We start from the raw sequence: 21,966 nt of genomic DNA, 5'->3' as shown, positions 1-21,966 counted from the left end.
CTCTGTCTCTGTCTCTCTCCCTCTCCCTCCCCCCACCCTCCAACCCACTTCAAAGGTTGGTTGTGGTTATAGAGAAAACAGGAGAAGGAAGGAGTATTAGATATGTTCACCACCTTGAGTTATTTATAAAAATAAAAAGGTGGGATATAAATAAATATAAAAGTGAGCATTATTAGAATACGCTCCTCTCCCATGGGAAATAATAATTATTATTATTTTGCCTCAAATTAGTAATAGTGCAGGTTGGAAGTTATTTTGTCATGAGCAAAGGGAAAACAATTAAAATCCTCTTCCGCCTGCAAGCTTCTTAGCTGATGGCTGGAGATAGGTAAGTTGCGCAGCTTCCTTTCATGCTGCAAGTTGATTGGGAGAAAATACTGCAAATCACATACTGTGACATGGCAGATAAGATGAACCCTGCAAACAATAAGCTGCCTACCTTTCAACTAAATCAAGAAACCCAGGCTAGTTTCTAGGAGAATCAGCATAATATTGACCAGAGAATGTATATATTGCACAGACAGTGTATAAAATGCAGTCAAAATTATGGGCATTTCCAAGGCCTTTTGGTGATATTGCACATTGCCTCAGAAATATACAGCCTTTGGGATATATTTCTTTTTCACAGTCAACAGGGGATAGCAATAGAAGATAATACAATACGTTGATACCAACAGAAGAGAATATTTGGAGCTTCCGGTTGAACTATGGGGTCCTTAGTTCTCTCTGTACTTTGTTGTTGTCTTGCAATTGCTTCATCACCCAACTAGGTATGTTGATGATGTTACCTAGTTGGGTAATGAAACATCTGCAAGCAAACAACAAAGCTCAGAGAGCACCAAGGACACCACTGTGTGTACTGTACATTAGCCAGGAAATAGCCATAATTCATTTTACAAGGGCACTTTACAAGCACATTTATCATGTGGTGAATGTATTCCAGGCATTACATTAGCCATTACACTTGCATTATTCATAATATATTTACACACACACACACCATATCATACCACACACCTACAGGATTGTACAATTTAATATCAAATTGCATTTAGAATTACAGGTGCTTAAAGAAGGATAAGGAACAATCATCCTGAATTGGAAGATGCTTCAGAAATCTTGAAAGAGGAGCAGGAAAGCCTAAAAGGATTTTTATCCTTGAGTTTGATTCTAGAGCAGAGGTGTCAAACTTGATTTCACTGAGGACCGCAACAGGCTTATGTTTGACCTTGGGGAGGGGATGGGGGGAACATGACCAGGGTGGGCATGGCCAGCTTGGTGTCACTTGTGTCGGGAGCGCTTATAGTAGCCCGAGCACTTTGCCAGTGAAAACGGGCTCCCGAGTTCATTCAGAAAAGGGCAAGAGGAGAGCAGAGAGAGAAAATTAAAAACACTTCCGGTATTATTTCTCTTATGAAAGCCTCTTCCACTCATGAGGAACCAGTTTGACCCAAACAGTGATTCTAAGCCAATTTATATCTGACTTCCTCAAAAATAAATGTAAATGAGAGTATGTAAGCTCAAGCTTCTCTATGTAAGCTGAAGTTCAAGATCAAATGCAAATGTCCCAAAGGTGCTTTTTCAAAAGGTAACTGGACTTTCTGATTTTTTCTTAGAAGATGTTTCGTTTCTCATCCAAGAAGATGAGAAGTGAAACGTCTTCAAAGAAAAAAACCAGAAAGTCCAATTGCCTCTTCAAAAAGCACTTTTGGGACAACCATGACCTGGATGATTGAGACTCTCCACAGACCTTCACCATGAATATGTTGCAAGGGGAAGTGGTGAGTGGTGAGATTCAATTTTTTTTACTACCGGTTCTGTGGGCATGGCTTGGTGGGCGTGGCAGGGGAAGGATACTGTAAAACCTCCAGTCAGAGTTGGTATTTGCTGATTCTCCGCACTACTCAAAATTTCTGCTACTGGTTCCCCAGAACTGGTCAGAATCTGCTGAATACCACCTCGGTATTCAAGGGGGCAAGGGGGCTTTAAGCTGCTCCAGATACTGACTGTTCACTATTCAGTTTGATCCATTTGTAAATATTGTTTGGCCTATAATGTTTCAGTGCATCTCCATTTTGTTTTACTGCAGAACAGCCATCAAAGCCACCTAGACTCTGTATTTATCAACAATTGGCATGCTTTGTTTTTAATGCTGCTGGCTTGCTATGGAAAAAAACCAGCTAGATTTTATTTTCACTTTGCGAATACAAAAAGCAAAGAAACTTTTGCCTGCAAAAGAGCCTTATAAACTGATGTCAATTCTGTCGATATAAGTCTATTGAAAGTTGGCTAATCAATGTTAAAGAAATGACTAATACAGGTTGTCCTCGACTTACAATAGCTCATTTAGTGATCATTTGACTTTACAACAGCACTGAAAAAAGTGACTTACGACCATGTTTCACACTTACAACCATTGCAGCATCCCCATCATTATATGAGCAAAAGACACTTTGCAATAGGACTCATATTTATGACCGTTGCAGTGTCCTCACCTTTTGCTGCTTTCTGACAAGCAATGGGAAAGCCAGATCCACTTAACAATCATGTTACTAACTTAACAACTTCAGTGATTCACTTAACAACTGTGTCAAGAAAGGTCATAAAATGAAGCAAAACTCATTTAATAGATGTCTTGCTTAGCAACAGAAATTTTGGGTTCAATTGTGGTCATAAGTCGAGGACTACCTGTATGTAAAAGTAAAAAGATGAAACTGTATTTTATTATTTTATTCTACTGTGCTGAAAAAAGTAGGAAGTTAATGTTTTCTTCTTCTTTTTTCCCCCTTACCACACATTTCCTTCCCTTTCTTTTCCTTTCCCAATTTTCTTATTATCTTTGTTTACATTTGTATTTTATATGATGATGATTTCAATAATAATTATATTAAAAAGAAAAAGTTGGCTTATCACCATGAAAGGAGAAGCTGCAAAAGTCGTCTTTGGCCTTTATAATGCACACTGAGCCAAATGACACATTACACAAGAGAACAAAAGTTTTTATTTTTCTCCTAAAGAGTGTTGCAAGGGATCAGGCTACATAGATGATGATTACAGGTGGACTGAACTTCCCTGTCCAAACCATTTTTCTCTATTTGAATCATACATATTCCAAAATATGTTTTTAGCCTTGTAGGAGAAATATATTTCCTCCTACAGAGTACTACTATCAAGAGCAGCATGGATCGAAAAAGTAGGCGAAAGATGTAAGTCTCTGCTCCCATGTACCTATCACTCCTACACCTTGGAGTTGCTTTGAAACAAACATCTGCATTCTAAAGGAACCAGGAAGGAGCTTCCAATTTAACACGTGATTTGAGACTACATGCCACAAGTCTCTAAATAATTTAGAATTTAGCCAGGAGCTCATACTGGAGGATTACTGTGACCAAAAATAACCAGTTGTTCTGGAAGCCCTCAGCACCCAACATAGCAGGTATCTGCTGGTGAGAATGCTTGGTACCTAATATGTTCCTTGGGCGATGTTAAGTTAGACTGTGACAAAATACTATCGCTCAGAAGAGCAATCGTCTGCCAATCTCTTTGAAAACCACGCCTGGAATAAACTATTAAATACTTTTGAGACACTCCTTTACATAAAACAAATGGCTGTTTATTTAAAGAAAATACTAGATACATGATATTTAGGAGCTTATTAGGAAAAAAATTTTGGCAACAGCAACATGATTAAGTTATTTGTTTTATTATTTATTTATTTATCAAATTGATAGGTTGTCCTATTTATAATGATTCTGGGCAATGAGAATAAAAAATGCAAGCCAAAACATATTGGATCCTGTCTACAGTTCTGACAAATACAACTGATGAATCTTTTCATTTGCATCAGTTCCTCAGTTGCTTGAGTTTCATCTTTGATTTTTAACACCAAAATAGTATTTTAAAATAGATATTCCTGTGACTATTTGGGAAAAGAATGATCTCCTCTCTATTAGAATTCTCTAATTACGGAAACTATTTTGTCTTTTCTCAATGTTACATAGCTATTTTGATTAAAGGTTATTCAGATTGATGTTGAACGTTGTAATTTAGTGAAGTTTCAGTTGCCACTTTGAATTTGCTCCACTTTTTATTTAAATTTGTCATCTTACAAAATTGTTATTTGGGGACAATTGTTTACAAAGTTTTCCTTGCCCCGTGATACAAGCAATGTAGACAGGCATCCAAACAACCTGTGGTACCGGAAAGGTAGATGACAACAAATGATATTAAATCAACAATGGAGGAGTTTCTTATCTTTAAAAGAGGTGCCTATTTTGATTTGTAAGTCCAACCTCCCACTTTGCCCTTGGAAATGGGTTAAACATCACTCCCTGCTTTTCTTAGAATTAGATTGTTAGATTCAAATGCAGTTCTACAAAAGTCTCACATGAAGCAGATCAAAGAGCAAACCACAAGTATAAAAAGAATAATTTCAACTTCCTACTAGCAAAGAGAAAAGTAGACTGGATTTTTTGGCTGTTGATTTCACAAGTCATTAAACATTTCAGCAAATAAAAAGCAAGTGTTTCCTGCCTGTTTTTGAAATGTAATGTCACAGGGTAACATTGTAATGTTCCCTATGAGTGGCCATTATATTGAGCATTACATGAGGGGGTAGCATGTAATTGCTCCTGTGGTGTCATCCTCAAATAGCAGATGCAGCTAGTTGTAGCTGTGGGAGTAAAAAAAAAAACCCACAAGTACTTTCTTTGATTGTGGTCAAAGGTCTTTTCTGTGAACAGATTACTCATTTCTTTTCTTTTCTTCCCCAAGAGTGAACTACAGTGAATCAGCTCTGAAAAAGATAAGCTACATTTTCATTTTTTAAAAAAAAAAAGCCAGGTGGATGTTTACTTCAACTGCAAATAATACTCTTCCTTCAAAAGTTCAGAGTGTTTGCACCAATATGCGCAGTATGGTTTCTGGCTGCTTCAGGAATCACATTACCCTGTTTATGACTTGTTGATAAGAATCAGGAAGGGGCATGGTAAAAGAAAGAAGATGAGAGGGACTTTTATGACATCAGTCATAGATGAATTACAATTACAAAAATGATACTGAGACTCCAGAAAAAGTTCAGAGAAGAGTAACCAAGATGATTAAAGGCCCAGAGACTAAAACATATGAAGAATGGTTGGTGGAATTGGATATGCCTAGTCTGGAGAAAAGAAGGACTAAGGGTGATATGATAGCAGTGTTCCAGTATTTGAGGGGCTGCCACAAAGAAGAGGGGGTCAACCTATTTTCCATAGCACCAGAAGGCAAAAAAAAAAAAAAAAACCACCCTCTCTTGTGGACTTCAATTTTATTCTGAGAAAGAAATCCTTTTCTCCTTTCTACTTTTCATTTTCATATTACTAATACTGCATCAGTGATGGTGGGAGGAAGAAAAGGAGGAGGAGGTTTCTCCAGGCACCAATAACCAATATCATCTGCACCTCTATAACTGTCTGGTTTGGTTCTACAACCCAACAGGACAGGCACAGATTCAGAGGATAATTAGGACTGCAGAAAAAACAACTACTACCAACCTGCCTTCCATCCAGGACCTGTATATTGCATGAGTCAAAAAGAGGGCTGTGAAAATATTTACAGACTCCTCACATCCCAGACATAAACCGTTTCAACTCCTTCCCTCAGAACAACACTATAGAGCACTGCACACCAGAACAACTAGACACAAGAACAGTTTTTTCCCCAAAAGCCATACCTCTGCTAAACAAATAATTCCCTCAACACTGTCAAACTATTTACTAAGTCTGCACTACTATTACTGTTAACCTTCTCATCACTCCTTATCACCCATCCCTTCCCACTTGTGACTGTATGACTGTAACTTTGTCGCTTGTATCCTTATGATTTATATTGACTATTTCCTAGTATGAGTTGATTGCTTATTGTATCCTATGACTATCATTAAGTATTGTACCTTATATATCTTTTCTTTTATGTATACTGAGAGTATTTGCACGAAGACAAATTCCTTGTGTGTCCAACTATACTTGGCCAATAAAGAATTCTATTCTATTCTATTCTATTCTATTCTATTCTATTCTATTCTATTCTACTCTACTCTACTCTACTCTACTCTACTCTACTCTACTCTACTCTACTCCATTCCATTCCATTCTATTCTAACCTCAAGAAAAGTAGCTCACTTTCTGCTTCTGACGGCTAACATCCAAAGTGTATTTTGCTCAGAGATAAAGATTTACTCCTGGATCCCCTTTGGAGGTGGGCAAACTCCATTCTTTCAACAATCTACTGTATGAGCAGCCTATGTTGCAGTTGTTATGAGGACCTTGTTTAAAATGTTTTAAATAAAAATTGATTATTTTGCAAATTATGTGTCTTTTTTCATGCACTGATCAGATCTACTTTACAATTTAAGTATCTAATTAATATAATATAAGGCTTCGGGGGTTTTGCACACTGTATAATTATGCAGCCCATTATACAAAACTAGTGCCACGTACGCTAATAATAAAGCAGTTGTTTTAATCACTTTACCATTCCCAATTTCCTTCTTTGTAGGTTTTTTTTTTTTTTTCCTCTGATGCTTATAAAACTCAGGAACTGAGTTCACATTATTCCAAGAAACCACAGATTTAAAGCTGGGCAGGTAAAGATTATTACCTCTTTTTCTCCCTGTTTTCCACCAATTCATGGGTCATCCATCTCTTACCAGCATGCAAATGCTGGATCCAATAATTATGTTGTAAAATAAAATAGTTTTTTCAACATTCCCCTTGAAAATAGGCAAGGACGGCCAAGTATTTGAAAGGAAGATTTGGCCCTTTTCCTACTACATCATTCTCTTACCTTTCCTTCTCAATACATCTTAAATCAAGAACGGGCAAACTATGATCTTGGATTTGATGTGCACCTGCAAGGTAATTTGGTCTAACTGCAAAATTTCTAAGAGAAGATTGGTTCAGAACTCAGGCACTATTTTTATTTCCTGAAGATTAGATTAAATTCCTAAATCTGCTGCTTAGGAGAGACAGAAAACAGAATATCAGAAACAGGGGAGGGGGTTTGTCACATCAAAAAAAGAAGAATCTGGGTCCACTTTTTGCTGTTTGCTTTAATGTATTCCACTGAGAAAATACAACCCAGGAGAATAAAAAAGATTCTCCAATACCTACCTCTTTTAAGCATTTTAAGCATGCTGAGAATCCAAATTCCCTGGAGCTCTTTCTGGAAAACAGGGAGGGATTCATGCTTGAAAACACAGAGAACAGAAGTGTCCCATGAGGACTAGCAGGATGGTCGAGGGCCATTTGAATCTGGTCTGGATTCAAAGGGGTATGTAGCAAACTTCCATGGATTAATCATTTCCACATTTCCATGCTCATACTTGCTTAAACGTCACCATCGTTGTCAAGCTATCATCTTCATTTTATAATAGCAGCTCATTTTTTGGCTCTGTTACCTTTCTTGAAAGTCCCAATACACAATCTCAACTGGATCACCTCCCTCCCCGTGCAAGTTTAAACTCTCAAATGCCAACTCTCCCCTTTCTATCTCCTCCCCACCACCAGCTAGGTTTGGCAGGCTGCAAAGGGAACGGAGAAGGAAAAGGTCTCTTCCGTCACAGGTTCCTTTTTCGGGACAGGCTATATTTAACTTCCACTGGAAAAAGATGTTTTTAATATCAAAATATACTAAATCTGTGTTTTTGTTTTTGTATATGTAGCACTCACTTTTGAAGGATCTGCTGCTGTCCTTCTTCTCAGATGACCAGCCCGCCAGGCCCTAACACACCAACACAACTTGTGAGGTTTGTAAGCCTTTAATTAATATAATTAAGATGAGCTGTGGTGGCGCAGTGCTCAGAATGCAATACTGCAGTCCAACTGCTCACGTTGCCAGGAGTTCGATTCCTTCGATCCTGACCAGCTCAAAGTTGACTCAGCCTTCCATCCTTCTGAGGTGGGTAAAATGAGGACCTAGATTGTTGAGGGGGGCAATATGCTGACTCTGTAAACCACTTAGAGTGGGCTTAAAGCACTGTGAAGTGGTGTATAAGTCTAAGTGCTATTGCTATAATGGCCCAATCCTGCTGGTTTCCTTCTGGGCACACCTTTTGCAGACCTAGAGAGATTTCTGGGGCCCACCTCTCTAGCCAGGGGTGACGATGAATCCAGAAACTGCAACCAGATCAGGAACGCAGTCATTTCTGAACTCTCCTGCTGGATTAAGAACTTCACCTCTCTTATGGCAGCAGGAATGCCATCCCCAGCCCAGGACACCACAGGAGTTCTCCCTCTTTTTTCTTCTGAATACTTCTGCGCCCCTGCACTTTGATTCCATTGCCTCTGCTGGAGACTACATCTCCCAGAAGCCTGCCACAATTCCTCCTCCTGTTCAGAGTTCAAGGGGCCAAATTCCCCCATATATAAAGATACGCTTTTTAATTCAGTGTACATTGTTCTCTTATTCCCTACTTATTTCAAGGAGTTTATTGTTCCCTAAACTTGTTTTGTCTTGTTTCATCTTTCTAGAATTCATCTCTTATCTTCATCTTTTGTTATAAAGCTAAGCATTCATCCCATGTCTATTCCATGCAGTTTTCCAATGTCCTTGAACTTACAATAGCTTCATGCCTGTGTCTAGGCTTGAGAGCTTCTAACTTTTAAAATCTCTTTCGTGTATCCTCATTCATTTCTGTCTCTTTCAAACACTTCCCTTCTCGGGTTCCCACTTTTCTTCCATTATTTCTCTCTCTCTCCTGCTTTACTTCACTCTTAAATGTGAGTGTTTTATTACCCTCCTTCCCAGTCCTCCCCAGAACCACTTGCTTGCTATTTTCAGTGCCTCTCTATTCAAGTGTCTGGGTTACAAGGTTGGTTGCCATTAGTTTCTCTCGGTTTCTCTTTGGGGATTTTGATAGCTGCCTCTCCAGAATAGCCATCCCCACCTTCTCCCATTGTCGCAATGCCATTTCTCCCTCTCAGCTTGCTTAAAATGGCAAGGGTGCTTCTCCTGAGCTTCAGACCTGGTCCTGCAGGTTTTTCTCGAGGGACCTACTGAGTAAGAGAAGGATCTTCTTGACAGCTTCTTTCTTGTCCTGGCTTCCTGGGTTTCCCCTCTACTATTTCTCAGTTCTTTCATGAAATCTCCCTCCAGCATCTGTCACCACTCAACAAAGGGATGGGAGAAAGGGGTGGGGGGGGGGAGAAACCTTGTCCACTTCATTTCCAACTTTCTTGTCCACCTAGGTCTCTCAGGCTGTTGGAGAGCTGTTCAGCTTCTGGCGTGCCTGCACATCCACACAGCCCTAGGACCCTATCTTGTTTTGCCTGCTCTTCTTGGCCATGGTTGCTGCCTCATTGATGCCTCAAGTATTCTTGTTACCCGTGCATCCTCACCACCTTTCTCCTCTCACAATGAGAGAGCCATTTGTTAGTACATCAAATTCAGCCAGACGGTATTACTAATAATGTAGGAGAGACACACTGGTGCTGCTTCTGCTGGATGCCTTTAGTTTTCATAACATCCTTCAGGTATTGCTTTTTGACTTCCAGATTCTTTTTTCTTCTCCCCCCCCACCTTTTCTTCTTCAAGGCTAAACATGCACTGTGATGGGCGCTGGGCTTTCTTTTGTGGAGAAGTACTTCTGCGCTATGGATTTTCTAATAAATGCTATTTTAGGATGACCTTGTACTTTTCATGAATGGCAAAATGAAGAGATAATGAAAATTGGAAGAGGAGACATGGCCTTAAAAGAGATTCGGAAGCTGTTTCTAATCCAAAAATCAGAATCTGCCTTTCCTGTTTTAAGGTCTGCACTGTCTGAAGATCTGTGTTTAGAGATTTATGGTGGAAGAAACAGGAATCTTTTAATAATCCATCTAACTGAGGTATCCTCTCAAGGACTATACAATAGTATCTTCTGAGAGTCCATTCTGGAAGAATTGGGTTGAAGTCTGGTCAGTTTTTTGCTCTTCTGTTAACTTTATGATGTAGTTAGTGGCAGTTTAAATAGAATAGAATAACAGAGTTGGAACCTTGAAGGTCCAACCCCCTTCTCAAGCAAGCGATCCTATACCATTCCAGACAAGTGGCTATCCAGTCTCTTCTTAAAAAGCTCCAGTGACGGAAAGCCCACAACTTCTGAGGCCAAACCATTCCATTAGTTAATAGTTCTCCCTGTATCTTAAGAGAAAATGCACATCTATGTATTGTTCTGTCTCACCTGTAGCCACAAGGTGAGAGTCCAAATTTCCAAAGGAAAATACACAAACAGACAGGAACAGGAACGACAAAGTTAACTTCCTTTGGTTGAATCCGTCTTTGGCAGTTTTCCCAGAAGCTGCCTACCAAGTCTGATAACGAGCAGAACCATAAATCAGAGGCGAGCTTCACACAGAATAATTTGTCCGAACTGATAACTCAAATAAACAAGTTGACCCAACAGGGATTCAGAGCTAACATGCCTCCTTATATTCCCTGAGGGGCATGTCAGTCTCTTTTCTTTTTACGTTGCATGTCACGTTTCTGCCTGCGTCTTTGCCTTGCATCAGACCAGCATTTCTCGGCTTGATCTTCAGCCAATGACTCCGGCCCGCTCCCCTGATTATCTGCCGACACCTGAGGCACAATCAGGGAGGAAGATTCTGGGGAGGAAGACAACTCCGAAACTTCCAGCAAAGCAGGCTCAAATCTTAGAGCTGTCCTCCTCTTCCTTCTGACTCCCCTCTGTGTCACTCAACAAAGCAGGCTCAAACCTTAATGCCAGATCTTCCTCATCATTCGAGCCTATGTCTTCTGACAGAGCAGGTTCAAACCTCCAAGTCACAACAATGTATATTTATATTTTGACAAATACTCATATTTTTTAAAAAGGGAAGGGAAAGATGCATTGTACAACAGTAAATGAGTGAAAAATAGTAGATTCATCAAAGCAAAGTAGTCCTACATCAGACAAAAACATGGAAAGAAGCTATCACTCTGATTTCCAAATTCAAAATTGGCATATAAACATTTTGTCAGCATTCCAAGTAATGCACCCAAAGAAAGCAGAACTCCGAGGCAGGTAGATTCCTCAAGGAACAATTTATTGGATACTTCATATTGGCACAACTGGTGAAAACCGATTCACCAAATTAAAATTCACCTAATTAAAAAGTAAAAGTTACCCCTTCCCCCCAAGTCACCAGTCAAATTGTCCAATCAAAGAGCTGACCGGTTGCTTGGTTACTTCATTACTCTCCCCAGCCACCTGTTGGAATTTCCTTGGTTCCCACAGGAAAACTTTTTGTTTTGACTACAAACCCCCAGCTAGCTATTTCCCCTCTCCCTGTCCCTTCTTCTTTCTTGTGGCAACCCTGAAGTCTCAAAGATGGCCTCAGCCAGGTTCACTTCAGGGTTGACATATTATAAACAAAGACGCTGGTTTGTCACCTAAGCAACAAGTATAGGAAGCTGCTTTCTACTCAGACAGCTCTTTGATCCATTCAGAGCAGTCCTGTCAACCTGGTCAGCAGCAGTCTTTCAGTCAACCCCTTCTGAGGTTACTGGGTTTGAACTGGAAGCTCTTGCACAGAGTTAGATGGTCTCTTGAACATTTAAAAATATGTTCTCTTCCTCAACATCTTGATGTATATCTCTTCTTGTCCCAAATTATTCATTCTGGATCTGACTCTCTGTGGTAGTAACTAAGTGACCTTGGCTAATTTAGAAAAAGTTAATCAGGGCAAGACACAGAGGTTAGCAGAGGTTAGCAGGATATCCCAATGCTGTAGACTAAACTGAAAAGTTAAAAAGTGGCAAACTGCTTTTATATTACTGTCCAAAACTCAACATTGATGTGTCTGTGGAGTAGCTAGGAATCAAGATTGACTCAAGGATATGTATCTTCATCCATAGTATGATGGATAGCATGATACTATGGTATTAGTTCTAGGAAGAGTCTCAGTTCCAATACATCTGGGAACACTTATTTAAGATCTTAGAGTTGTGCTATAAATTTCTAAGTACATCCAAGGTTATGTTCATCCTTTAGGCTAACCCATATCCTTCAGTGATTGGAACATCTACAACTACTGAAAACAATTAACTTTTCTATGGGCCTTCCCAGTCTAGGCTGTTTCATAGGACCTTCCAAAATAGAAGCATCATGAATTAGAAGGAAATCTTATTGGTACATTGATTTCAAAAAGTCATCAAAGACACTATAATAACCTATTGAAAAGAAGGTTTCAACAGAGCTGAGTATATTGGAAACCATGGGTGCGTTTTATGAATTAGAATTGAAGGGATCGTGGAGTAGCTGAGTGGTCCATTAGCAGCCACGAGACACAGAAGAGCTATAAATACCAATATATTTCATGGGAGAGAAGTGCCCAAATGAGAAGGAGCAAGGTAAAATGTTGGGATCGTTGATTTCCATCCTCAGTGATATCCCTGAAAAATGAACAAAAGGGCAAGAAATCTGTAAGTACTACAAAAGCATGATTTCTAGGCATGAGTGTCCAAGAAAGAAGAAAAAGATATTATTTGTACAAGATTATCTGTAATTTTTTTTGGCTCATATTTATAATAGTTTGTGAATTGTAATAATAATCCTCCACTTAAAACACCACACAAACATACAATTTGTGAAATGTGGAGTGCCATTGAACCCCTTAAGCATATGTTCCTTGTAATGTCATTTATCATATTTTTAAATAAGAATGCAGTTGGTTCTCAGTTATTCTCATCGCAAACCAATGAACCAACTCATTATTATTGCCATTTCACTGAAGACAAGGAAATATTTGATTATTAGAGAAAGAACAGATATCTGCAAGAAAAACAGGTATTTTCCAAATTTGTTTAAACTTCTAGGCCATGTTTAAAAGCAAGTCAAATCAGGTAGATTTTTTACTTTTTTATATAGTAAAAAAAGAATTAAACATAAATAAAAGTAATGACAAGAGATCATTCCCACACACACACTGTCTATGCAGGTCTCCTGGTAATTCCATAAGACTTTGAACACTGATTCTGACACAACACTCCAAGCTACCTTCTTCTCTTTTGAAAGAGCCTAGAAGTTATCTAAGATACAGTTTAGGTTTCTGAAGCTAACCTTCCTCCTTTATCTAATTATTAGGGGGATCACCTTTGGATGTTCTCCTTCTACTGGGACCTCCCTCAACATTGCAACTGAAGAGACACTAGCATGACAAAGATGGCAGCTGGCTACCAGAATATAGATCTCAATGCATGTGGAGCAGAGGTGGGATTCAAATTTTTAACAACTGGTTCTATGGGCGTGGCTTAGGTGGTGGGCATGGCTTGGTGGTCATGTGACTGGGTGGACATGGCTTGGTGGTCATGTTATTGGCTGGGTGTGGCCAACGCAATATCATTCATATCGAGGCATGCATCTCCTCATGACTGTGGGGATGCTGCAACAGTCGTAAGTGTGAAAAATGGTCATAAGTCACTTTTTTCAGTGCTATTGTAACTTTGATTGGTCACTCCACACAAGCAAAGTACCAGCAAAGGAGGGGAAAAAAACACCAGAGACATTCCTGAGACAGGAAGTCTAGTCCTGCCAAGAATGTAATAAGGGTTAACGGAGAGGCAGTTTCTGTAAGCAACACCAGAATGTTTCCTTAATGCCTTCCTTACAGGATTAGGCCAGTAATTTCTTGTAACAACCGGTTCTCTGAACTGCTTAGAATGTTAACAACTGGTTCTAGCAAATAGGTGCGAACTGGTAGAATCCCACCCCTGATGTGGAGACATGTCTATTTTTCCAAGAGAAATGATTCAACTGCATTTAATACTCTCTAAGAAATTACTCAGAAGTAATCGTACTTCTAACTCACCCAAGACTGTTAGCTTGATATCTTTGTATGATTAATTTAGCATCAGCCAAGCTGGTACTTAGGTGCAACATCCAAAGCAACAGGATTATCTCTACTGAAGAATTGTACATGCCAGTAAGATAATGCTCAACATTTTGCAGTCCGGACTTTCACCAATATTGTACATGGAACAAAAATGATCAAAAGTACAACCTGGTTGCAGTATAAACACAGGTATTTGGGATCACACTGCAAGCATCCAACGAATAATGGAAAAAACAAGAAAATTTCACAAAGACATACATTTTTGCTTTGATTGATTAAGATTTTGGCTTTGTAGATACACATCTAACCTGCCTATTGAAAATCTATATGCTTATCAAGGAGCAACAATTAGAATAGCATAAGGAATAATTAACTGATTAAAATTTAGAAGAAATGCACCAAATTATATGTTGCCACTGTACACAAAAAATCTCCAGAAAAATGTTGATTTTATCAAGTTATTTGATATTCTGGTTTTAATAGAAGTTCCTTGTTTCTGTAAAGTCCTTTCAAGAAGCCAGCAGAGTCTGGAGCTTCTGGTTTGGGCTTCTTCGGCGACGGACCAAAATCCACGATTGTGCACAGTTTTGATCCATGCTCGCCACTAGAGCACCCCGATCCTTTGGATTTGGGGCTGAAGCCACTCCGTAGAGGTGGCGAAGAGGGGGAAGACTGCCAATTGAGTTGAGGGGAGCCACATCTCTCCTTCTCGGCTTGGCATTACTCCCTTTCCTGAAGGCGGTTGCAGGGGTGGTCAGAAATAGCCACCTCAAAGAGGAACCCGACCATCAAGATTGAGCAGGAGGGAAGACAAAGGGAGAGAGCTTGACAGACTGGGCTAAGCTGAGATAACATCTATGCAAGGTACCCTGGAACTAAAATTATTAAGAGCATTATTCCTAAAAAAAGACTTTTAAAGCAGCAGAGAAGAGAGGGGAAAAGGAAAAAAAGATTTTTTTTCTTTCTCACATTGATAGCTGCAATCGGCTTTGAAAGTTAAAAAAAGAAGAGACTCAACTAAGAAATTTGTGTTGATTTACTTTGACACTAATAGGTAATCCTAAACTGAAGTTAAAGTGTCAAAGGGAAAATAAAGATTTTTTTGGACATTCTAAAGCCCTCAAAAGGAAGAAAGCGGAGAGAAAAAGAAAGGGTGGACTTGGAAATAACAGAGAGTATCATCTGGAAATAAAAAGAATTAACTGTGAAATTTTAAAAAGATTTCCAAAGGATATAATGAAACTGAAACTTTGCTACAATATAACAGAGCCCCCAGAAAGGAAAAGTGGAAAGAAGCAAGAAGAAAGAGCTTTGGATTACTTGGTGATTTTTGGAATTTTGGGTGTTGGATTTTTAGTGGTTTGAATTAAAATCAAGCGGGTTGTTGTTTAAAAGTGTTTAAAATGGCAGTACTCCTTGAGGAATTAAAAATGGAACTTTAAAAAATGAAAGAAGAGTTGCAAGAGGGAAGAGGATCCTTTGGCTTCACACTTCAATTTTTAAAAATGGAGATTTTGAACTATGAAAAACAACAAGAAATGCTTGAAGAACAAGAAGGGTTGGACAAAGAAGAAGCCATCTTTAACGACCAAACAATGCAATGTGGGGTAAAATGGAAAGGGGGGGGGAAGGAGTTAAAAATTTAAGCCTTGGGGAAACAACTAAAAAAAGAATAGTTTGAAAAGTAAATATAACATTAGGAAGAAGCAGAAGGATTACAGAAGGGAGAATCAGAGAGACAGGGGGACAAAACAGGTGGAGAGAAAAAGAGGGGAAAGATAAAAAGGAAAAGAAGTTATAAGGGACAGAAATAGGAAATAAAGAAACAAGGGAAACGTACAAGGATTAAAGGTATTAGCCTACTTAAAAGACATAGAGATAATGGTTAAAAATATAAATTAAAAGAGAGGATTCTGCAAGGGTACAAGAGATAGTGTTGTTATATTAGAAATAGTAACGAGCTAGAAAATATGAAACAGGTGATTAAAGTGAAAGATAAAACTGGTATTGTGGTGTAATGGAATGCTTGCTAGGAAATAAGAGGAATGAATGAAAATATCTTAATTGTTTTTAAGGATTTATAACATACAATTGAAGAGAAATGTGAAAGATTTATAATGAAATCAATATCAGTTGTCAGGATGAATTTGAATGGATTAATCATTTTATTCATTATTTTTATATAAATATTTCTTTTTTTACAATTAAGTGTGTATTGTTAAGGGAAAGTACCAAGCAGAATTCGGTTGATAAGAGTTATACAATATAAAATAGATATTAGAAATTGAATGTTATAATTGTATAACGTATAAATTAAATGTTTAATGAGATGTGAAAGGATAATAATTTTAAAATGTAAAGGTGACACAGTCTATTTAGAATTATAGGTGGAATTTTGCTTTTTAATGCCTGGAAGGGGAGGAAATTTTCTTCTTTCTCTTCCCTTTCAGGATGATGATGGAAAAGAATCTATGAAATTGTAAGTAGGACAAACAAAAGTACAAGTGCAATGACTAGAAAGATATAGAAATTTAGAAAAAGATATGTAATTGAATTAGAAAGGAATGAGATAATTATAAAATAAGGCTGATGAAAGTAAGGGAAGAGAAGAATTATTGAAAAATTGATAAAATAGTGATAAGATATGAAATTGAATACAAAGATGAACATGTAACTGAGATTATGTTTGTATGGAGATGTGATAACCTGGAATCATGCTGCTCTCAAAAAAAGATGTTTTATTTCTATTATGTTTTGTGAAAACCTAATAAAACTTTTACTAAAAAAAAAAAAAGAAGAAGAAGCCAGCAGAGTCCGCAGTGGCTGCAAGAGCTAAAATCAGGAAGGGCTCATAAATGAAGGACAGCATCCATGGAAGGCCTTAGAGAAGGTCCTAGAGGACACCCAGATCTGGATGGGCATTAATGACAACTTTAGAACTTCAATTCCCAGAATTCCTGAGCCAGACCCCTATTCTGCCTTAGTCATTGTGGGCCTGCATTTGCTGACTTAATCGAAGTTTAACAAACCCAACTTAAAATCTTTTGGTAAATTATAGGAAGAGAATTCCTTTCACTACTCGAATCTATTCATTCTAAAAAGTTTCCTGTTAACCATAGAAACTTCCAGAGTTAAATGTTACTACGATCATCTTGGGACTTGTTTTTTTGGACATATAATTTTAATACAGATATTTTTAAAGAAAAATGAAAACTGATACAAAAGAAATGTAAAGTAAAAAAAGAAAAATCAAAGAGAAACAAAGTGCAAGAAAGGGGGAGAGTCTAAAAGAAAAATAGAAGAGAAAATAAAAACATACAAAAGAGTAACTTCCAATCTTCTTTACAGCAGTTATCAGTACAATTATAAATTTACTTCTTATGGTTACAACATAACTCTCTTCTTTCTATAATCTATCATATACAATTATCAAGCCGTAAGTTGTAAGTGTGTGTGTTTGAATCCAAAATGCTGAGGATGCAAAATCGACACAGAAGAAAAAGAGCCAAACACTATGCCACCAAAATGGAAAATCAGATTGGAAAATGGAATTGAGTGGAGTGGAGGAGTGGAATAGAGTAGAGTAGAGTAGAGTAGAGTAGAGTAGAGTAGAGTAGAGTAGAGTAGAGTAGAGTACCTGATCAAGAAATCTCATAGAAACAGAAATCTTCTGGAGCTTTGGGAAATAAGTTGACCCCTTCTTCTTTGTAGCAGACCCTGAAATACTGGGATACTGCTATCATGTCCCCCCTAATCCTTCTTTTCTCTAGACTAGCAATACCCAATTCCTCCAACCATTCTTCATTTGTTGTGCACCTGTTTCATAACATCTTAGACCTAACAATCGTGGATAAGAAAGACAAAAACATCTGGATACTGGACATTACAGTACCTGGAAAAATCAGAATAGCAGAGAAAGAATGGAAGAAAATCCCCAAATACAAAGGCCTGCAAATAAAAGTAGAACTGTCACAAAACAAAGCAAAAATAGTACCAATAATGATAGGCACCTTGGATGCAATCCCAAAATAATGTGGAGCACCACTTGAACATTGATGAAATCTCCATCGATCAATTGCAAAACCCAGCTTTATTTGGAAAAGGTTGCATCCAGCAATAATAAATTTTACACCATCAAGCTATGCCTGCCTATCCCAGGTCCTTGGGAAGGATTTGATGGTTAAAAATGCCAAATCCAGTCTAAGCATCTGGCTGTGTGACCAACCACAATAATATCAACCTGAATCAATCCATTTGATGAATGAAGTTCTCTTCATTGAATATTACTGGACTGTAATCTATAAATCTCATCAATATGGCCTGGAGGAAGGAGGGAAGCAGAAAGAAAAGAAAGTGTGTGTGTGTGTGTGTGTGTGTGTGTGTAAGAGAGAGAGAGAGAGAGAGACAGAGACAGAGACAGAGACAGAGACAGAGAATAGTAAAATGGAATATTTATTTTTTCAAAGTTTTATAATAGTATTTATATTTGACAGATTTCCAAACCTAGTGTTTTCTATATGTATTGGATTAAATTTCCCATCTCCCTTAGCTAACTGATGAATCTTGTAAGCAAATATATCAGGAGATGTGATAGAAGACATCATTTTAATCATTTCTAAAGGAAGAAAGAGAACTATTCTGCACCACACTGAATCTACTGCATTTCCTAATTAAAGAAACAGAAGACATGATTTGACATAATTCCATGGGTATACCTGCATTCTCTTTGGGAAGCATTTTGATGCCTAGGAAAAACTTGGTGTGACTATGGACAAATACTGACATCCTGTGACCAGGCTGGGTAAGCACAACTTCCTTCTTGATTGCTTCAACAAATACTGTAGTTGGGAGAGAAATTCTTAAAAAAAAACCTTTTTTAAAAAAGTATTCCTAAATCATGCACCCATATTTTATTTGGAAGATTGTGTGTCTAGCTCCGAGCATCATGTGTTAAGATTATTATTTTTTAAAATTAAAGAAATTGGAAGTGGGTCAGGGAGGCCAATTAGGAAAGTCAGAAAACAAGTCCTTTGAAGGATCTAAGTTCATTTAGCCTGGACCAAAGAGAGACTTAGGACAGCATTCTTGAAATAGCTGAAGGCCAAGTCTTGTTCTTTGCTGCTTCAGAGGGCATGATGAAATCCAATAGGCCAAATTCTTGGACCTCTAGAATTCAACAATACAGTCATGATATCACCCACTAAAACACTGGTACATCAGGTTGAATCAGGCAGTTGCTCATAGAAATCTATCTGTTTAAGCCCTCTTATTGTAAAACCAATCTAAGCTATACTTAAAACAAGCCATCATCTCTGCATTCTTAATTTTTCCTTAAAAACACCAACAGCAGGACTTTAATTCAAGCTTGAACAGGTGAGTATTTTTCCTTGTATCATTCAAGAAGAAAACACAATGGTTATCCCTACTATGGTACCTCCTTTTCAAACTGCTTGGGGGAGGAAGAAGCCATGTTCCTCATGAAGGCAGCAGGAGGAAACCGTCGATGCTCCTTTCCCCGTTGTACCCTGATTCAAATTGATCGGCTTGCAGTTGCTAATTAAAAATGGAGAGACCAAGACATTATTGAAGGATGAACGCATGCAGTCCCTTTTGATCGTGGGTTTTAAACAGGAGTGAGGAATGCAGAGCTTTTCTAGAAGAGAGATGGCTGATCTGCAGCAACCAACGACTGCAAGTAGCAAGGCCAATGGGGAGGAATGTTAGGAGGTTGCATTTTATTAACATTTGGAAGGTCACAAGTTCTTTATGCTTCATTTAATCATTGTCTAGCTCACTGTAAATAAAATCTATATCCTTCAGATGAGGGGTTTTATCCAGCATCTGCTTCTGACATAACATCTGAAAGGGAGATAAGGACAGCAAAAGATCGATTTGTAAGAATATGCTGGAATTTATCCAGCACAAATTCTTGTGGTGGTTGTTTCTCTTGCTTGCTTGCTCTATCTGACTTTTGTTCTGTGCCAGTTCTGATAAAATTCATAATATTGTACTGTGTCTTTTTTTTTTTTTTAATCCCGTGATGCAATCCAAGAATTCTGATGAGGATTGAAATGCCATTTAATTTAGAAGGCTAAAAGAAAACACTTCTGGTTCTGCTGTTATTTCTACGCTTTCCATATGCACAAGGACTGTGAGCACTCTTCAAATGAGGCAGACAATTACAGATATGTCTGCAGGGAAAGGAGGGTCAAAAAAGTCAAGATGGTGGCCTCAGCCCTGTAGTTGAAGCCCTGCCCTTTTTGTGCGTTCATGAAATATCAACACAAGTACAAAAGGGAAGAGGACTTTGTGCAATGACTACTGGCTCCTTGATTTATTTTTTTACCCTTCTCCTCCCTCAGCCTGAAGATATTGCTGGGAAATCATTCATCTGAGAGTGGGTATTAGTCTTTCAAGAACAAGATTCTTGATTGTCCCTTCAGGACTCGTTCTGAAATGGTGAAGTGCTCCTGGTGTTATTTCTCAATCTGAGGTTTTACATAGTTTTTTTTTTTTTATTTGGGGAGGGGGGGGTGGAGAACAAAAGGAGAGCTATGCTAGATCAGATTAAAAGCTTATACATTCCAGCAAACTTGGGCCTGATGCCAACCAAAACCCAACTGGAATCCAACAAGCAACATATGAACTGCCACTCAGGCAGTCTTTGCTTCTAAAATCAGCACTTGCTGTCAGGATTAGTGGCCATGCTGAATCCCTGCCAACTCCTAATTTAAAAGAGCGGAGAGTTAAGTGACGGTAAAGAGCTCCAGTCAAAATATTTTACCCAATAGAACAATATGATACATGGCAGTTATAGTTCATCTGTTAAAGATGCCGGTGAAAATTTTCTTTCTATTGGGTTAAATATTTATGGGCTTTTTCCAAGTATTTGCACTGGTTCTGGTACAGGGGCAAAAATGCTCCTAGACCAATGATGGTGAACCTATGACATGCAGCTGATAGGTGACATGCGATGTCATTTTTGGTGACACAATAGGCTTCCAGACCTTCTCAAAGTCACGCAAAAGGACACTGCTTTTGCATGGCCTCTGGAGTTTCTTAAAAAAATCACATGATAATATCTTTTCCCACTCTTTTTGGAAGCTACAAGGCCACACAAATGTATCCATCAAAGTTTCCAAGGTGAAAACTTTGTGCAACTCAGAGCTGCCTCAGATTAACTTTTTTTTCCCCCTGAGTGGTATCCAGGACTGGGGCAGAATGTTTATTTCACAAAGTAAACTTTAACCTTAGACTGTCTACTATTGACCTCACCCCTTTCTTAAGAGGTGTGTAGGGGGCGTGCATAAGCGCACCAACGTGCCTACCGTCCCTGTCCTATGGTTTCTTTTATTTTTCTTATATGTACTCATTTCATGTATTCATAACTATGTATATACTTATACCTATTATCTTGTAAGCAATTGACAAATCAAAATAAAATAAATAAAATAAAATAAATAAAGTATAAACAATAATGAATATTTTGGACATGTTTTTTATGTAATACATAATATCACATATGATTGGGTTACATCTTTTTAAGTAAACCAATATGTAAAAAATTGTTTCTCTTTTGTCCAGCAGCAGGATATGTATGAATTTGATTTACACCAGCAGAATCAAATTAGTCATTTTCTGAATTTTTGACGGTTTTGGCTATCACTGTCCTAGACCTTGACAAGCCAGTAAAGTATCTCTGGGAAGTAGAAGCCTGTTTTTTTAAAGATTAGTGGAGATAACATCTAACTGTGTATTTTAACATAAAAATTAAAAAAGGATAAATGTAAATCACCAAAAATAAGAGGTTATAGTACAGATCTATCAGTTTATACTGATCCAACATTTATTCCTTTATGGGCTAGTTTTTAGACATACATACCATCATGGAGACATTCTTTGATGATGGTGTTTTTTGTGTTGATTTTGGATTGATATTCATGTTTCTGTACCTATTGGCAGGAGGAGATATTGTCTCGCAGAATAAAGAAAGAAAGGATAATAAATGATCTCACTCTGGTTGCATTCAGATGGTTAGTTGCAGGAATGGAAGAGTTAAAAGTAGTTAAAAGTAGTACAAAATGTACAGGTAGAATAATTGTAGTTTAGGGTTGAA

This window comes from Notechis scutatus, chromosome 1, assembly GCF_049901735.1.
Source record: "Notechis scutatus isolate UNSWTSFEM ecotype Mainland chromosome 1, rNotScu1.2, whole genome shotgun sequence".
NCBI classification, from domain to species: domain Eukaryota; kingdom Metazoa; phylum Chordata; class Lepidosauria; order Squamata; family Elapidae; genus Notechis; species Notechis scutatus.
The sequence above is the reverse complement of the archived record's forward strand: the minus strand, read 5'-3'. Positions refer to the sequence as shown.